Raw genomic sequence first — 5,030 nt, 5'->3', positions numbered from 1 at the left:
AACTTTTTTAACCTGAGCTCGGAAGCCCAGGCGGGTGGGTAACCAGGCAGGAAGTCCAGCCCCTTGGCCGGGCTTGCGGCTCAGAGGAGCTCTTCAGTGGAGGGAGAGGTCCTTTTGGCACTGGGTGGCAAGGGGCTTCTGGCCAAAACTGAGGCTTGAGGGGCAGGCCCTGAGCCCTGGACCAACAGGCTTTAGGGAGGAGGCGGGTGGGGCCCTGTGGCTTTGAGGGTGGGTAATTTCCCTTTGGAACATCATTGGAGCTGTGGAGCCCTGGCAGGGTCCCCAGCTCTCGGGAGGGGCCCTGAGGGGGCTCCTAGTACAGGATGTGGCAGTCATAGAACCCACGGGAGTGATTGTGTGGGGGTGAGGCAAAGGGAAGAGAGTAGGTGGGTGGCAAGGGCCAGGCAGGGAGGCTCTAGGGTCCAACTTCTGGTAGCCATTCTCTATAGTCTTTTAAAAATTTTTTTAATTTTAAAATTACTTTCAAGCTCTGCCGAGTCTCAGGACCTATGCCCTTTCTGTCTAGGTTGTCCATGCCATCAGTTTTTACTATGACGTGGTCACCAATGGCATGGTCTCTGCAGCCAGACAGGCCTGGGTTCAAACCGCCACCTTCAATCAGGAGCTGTGTGACTGTGGGCAAGTGGCTTTCTCTTCTGAGCCTCACTTTTCATGTCTGTAACATGGGAATGATAGATCCATTTATGTCTTTTGGGTATGGTGAAGGTTCGTTGAGGCAACTTAGTACAGGGCCTAGCATATAGGAAGTGTTCAAAAAGTTATTTCTTTTAACTTCCATTTTATAGGTGAGAAAACTGAGACTCAGAGACATTAAGTACCTTGCTCTGGGTCACACAGCATGTCCATGATAAAGCTGGGATTTGAAATCAGGGCCCAGAGAGTGGTCTGACCACTCAGTGAAAGAGAAATTTGGTGTCACTATGCCACGCAGCTCCAAGACTAGGAGACCTAGCTCCCAACCAAACTGCTGGGCCAGGGTCCTTTGATGTGGGAATCCTGGCATCCCCACTGTGAGTGTGCACAGCTGGCTGTGTCAGCATTGACGGCTTCATTAACTGCTGTCTAGTATGGTCACCCCAATGGCAGGTGTGACTCATCTCTAGGTGGCTTTTAGATTTCTCATAGGGCTTCCTCCTGGGGTTAATGTCTTTCCCTTTCACAACTCAGAGGCATGGACAGAGCAGGTGTTAAACTGTGTTCTTTGGCTGGAGACCTAGGACAGAGAAGCTGACAGTGGAAGGGCAAGTTCTTTTTTTTTTTTTTTTTCTTTTTTTGAGATGGAGTCTCGCTCTGTCGCCCAAGCTAGAGCGCAGTGGCATGATCTCGGCTCACTGCAACCTCCGCCTCCCGAGTTCAAGCGATTCTCCTGCCTCAGCCTCCTGAGCAGCTGGGACTGCAGGTGCATGCCACCACGTCTGGCTAATTTTTGTATTTTTAATAGAGATGGGGTTTCACCATGTTGGCCAGGCTGGTCTTGATCTCTTGACCTCATGATCTGCCTGCCTCAGCCTCCCAAAGTGCTGGGATTACAGGCATGAGCCACCGCGCCTGGCCTGAAGGGTGGGGTCTAGAAGACAGCAGCTGTGCAGGAAGCACAAGGGCAATGGCAGCTCTGAAGTTCTCATTTTGGCTAATGTCAAAAGCAAAGGGCTAGTGTCAGTATTAGGTTGCTGCATTAACCTAATATGATTTGGCAGCATAGATTAGATGGGATATTCTTATTTTAGAATCTCAGATTTTTTGGGTTAGAAGATGCTTTAAGAGTTGACAAGTCCCCTTCATTTCTGCAAACTGGGTCTCAATATTATTGTGAAGGGCTGTCTTCCTCCTGCCAAGGGCAGAGAAAGGCTCTTGGGTTAATTGCTCACCTGAGTCACCAGGAAGGTGCAGGATGTTAGTGGAAGCACTGAGGTCTTCTTTCCTTCCCAAATCTGGTCTGTAAATGAAAAAGACCGGAGCCCCATGGCCTCCATATGCTTACCTCATTGACTAATCTCTGCTGAGAGATGGGAGGTTTCATGGGCGTGTCTTCCACAAAAGGGAACCCCTAGGCAGGACACGGAGATGGGCAAGACACTGTTACTGCCTCTCTCTGAGCCTCAGTTTATTGATCTGTAAAAGGGGAATGCTCACCTCACAGGAAGTAGATAACACTGTGCTGGGAGCAGAGGCTGCTGGTTGTTACCGTTATTTTGAAGAATAAGAAAACTGGGGCCGGGCGCGGTGGCTCATGCCTGTAATCCCAGCACTTTGGGAGGCCGAGACAGGTGGATCACTTGAGGTCAGGAGTTCGAGACCAGCCTGGTGAAACCCCGTCTCTACTAATAACACAAAAATCAGCCGGGCGTGATGGCGCATGCTTGTAATCCCAGCTACTCGGCAGTCTGAAGCAGGAGAATTGCTTGAGCCCGGGAATGCGGAGTTTGCAGTGAGCAGAGATTGCACCACTGTACTTTAGCCTGGGCGACAGGGTGAGACTCTGTCTCAAAAAAAAAAAAAAAAAAGAAAAGAAAGAAATAAAGAAAGAAAATTGGATCTGTAACCTGCTGTTGATTCAGCTGGGAGGCTCAGGGCAAAGTGGGTGAGGCCTGGGTTCCCGCCCCAGCCCCATCACGTCACCAGCTGTTTGTTACTTCATCTCCCATCTGTAAGACAAACACAGTACTAATTCCTGCAAGGCATGATGATTTAATGAGATCTCTTGGTGTTTTCTCTTTGCTGCTGCTGCTAACACAGCAGGAAATTGAGGAGTTTTCCTCCTGCAGCCCAGCAAGGCAGTGGAGTCGTGGAATTCCCAGTCTGGGGGAGCCTCAGCAGTTCATGGAGGGTGGTTGTGTTTCAAGGCCCAAATCAGGAGGCTGGCACAGGAGAACAACCCCTCTTTTTTTGGGGGGGGAGGTGGAAACCCAAGTGGGTAGGTGATAAAGGAGCAGAGAGAAGAAGGAGGCGGTGTGGGGTAATAGTTAGGGGCTGCTTGGGAGTGGTGCAGAGTTGTCAGAGCCTTGGTTTCTTCATTTGTCAGGTGCAGGTGTGAGGGGAGCCTGTGCCACAGGCGCTGGGGAAGGTGGTGTGAGCGAAGGTCTGGAAGATCCTTAGAATGGTGCCTGCCTGGAGCAAATGGCTGTCTTGATTCAGGTTCACCAGAAGCAGACCCTGAGAACAGGACTGGAGTGCAGGTAGTTGATTTGGGAGATGAACCCAGGGAACACTGGTAAGGGAGTGGGGAAATGAGGTGGGGAGGTGAGGCAACCTATAAAGAGCATATTGGGCCGGGCATGGTGGTGCACACCTATAATTCAAGCTACTTGGAATGTTGAGGCGGGAAGATAACTTGAATCTAGGAGTTTGAGGCTGCAGTAAACTGAGATTGTGTCATTGTACTCCAGCCTGGGCAACAGAGCAAGACCTTGTCTCAAAAAACAAAACAAAACAAAACCCAAAACCACCCCCCCCCAAAAAAAAACAACTATGTCAGCACCCTGGTTACCAGCATGGGCAGCTGGGGCCCAGTCTCGCTGGGGAGCTGGGAGCCTGTCTACAGCAGGTGTCCTAGAGTTGTTCCCTCCCTCAAAGGGTGAGGAAGCCAGGGTTATTTATCTGCTGACCCCCAGGAAGCCCCAGAGGATGTGGGTGACGGAACCTGGAGGATACACGGCTTGGGCTGTTTTGGAGAAGGATCCCTGTGCCCCGCTTGGCTGGGGTGGAGGAGCTACTTGCCTCTGACAGGGTCACGTGGACTGGGACAGGGATCCCTTCATCGGGACCAGGTGGGACTCGGACTAGAGGGGCTACCCCATCCTCTAGGCTCCCTGGAAGCCCCCAAAAGATCCTTTATGACCCTAGGGAGCCAGAAGAGTCCAACCCTGGGCAAGATGAAGATGAACTTTGTCGCTTCCTTTGTGAATGGGAGTTCAAATGCAGATTTAATATGATTTAGAAAAATAATGGAATGTGATGCGTGGGGAACAAAATCCTACCCAAAGTGTGGCTGGGATCTGGGATGCGTGGGGAGCTTCCACATAGCCCTGGCACTGGGCAACTGTTCGGCTGGGAGCTGGGATGCGTGGGGAGCTTCCACACAGCCCTGGCACTCGGCAGCTGTTGGGTAAGTGGTCATTGACAATGGCGTAAGCACCTTGCGCAAGGCTGTGGCCTGGCCCCTCTGTGTCCCTCTTGGCCTGGCCAATGTCCCTGGCTGCCCTTCTGGGCTGTGAGCTGTTCTTATGCCTGTTTGCACTCTCATGATGAGCAATGCATTTTCCTGGGATGCCTACCCTATCCCTTCCTGCAAGGCCCTCGTGTAACTGAAGGTACTGGGCAGGCCTGAGGTCTGGAGAACAGGGACCCTATTGTCTGTCCCAAGCATCCTGACATCAGGGAGGCCAGAAAGACAAGGCAGTCATGCACTGTCTGAGCAGGATGGTGCTTTGGTGATAAGGCTGAACACTCCAGAGGCCAGGCAACAGCAGTAATGACTTCACCCATAGATGACATTGTCTGAGTACCTACCATATACCTGGAACTGTTCTCTTATTTACTCCTCATCAAAGCCCTCCAACGCAGAGACAATGACTATCCCCATTTTATGGAGAAGGAAACTGAGGCCCACAGAGGGGAAACTACATCCCAGAGTCAAAGAAGCATTAAGAGGCCAGGCCAGAGCTCCAAGCCTAGTTCATCTGCCCCCAGATTCACATTTTTCAGAGGGTCCTCTGTCCACCACACTGCCAAGATAAACAAAACATATGTCCCCCACCCTAAAAGCCATCTCACTGAAGACGGTCGTGAGGCTGACATGAAGGCAGGTGGGAAGAGCTGGCTTTCTGATTCCTGAAGCACAGGGAGGTGCTCAAGACTGTGGACATCATCCACATGTGGCCCAGACATCACCCAGATTGGCTCAGATGTGCCTGAACGTGACCCGGGTGTGGCTCAGCCATCCAGTCCCCAAGCCTGCCAGGGGCAAAATGACTCCTGTGCCGGGACAAAGAAACTCCAGACTGCAGGCA

Source organism: Pongo abelii, chromosome 21 (genome assembly GCF_028885655.2).
Source record: "Pongo abelii isolate AG06213 chromosome 21, NHGRI_mPonAbe1-v2.0_pri, whole genome shotgun sequence".
Taxonomy (NCBI): domain Eukaryota; kingdom Metazoa; phylum Chordata; class Mammalia; order Primates; family Hominidae; genus Pongo; species Pongo abelii.
This window is presented reverse-complemented; position numbering follows the sequence as displayed.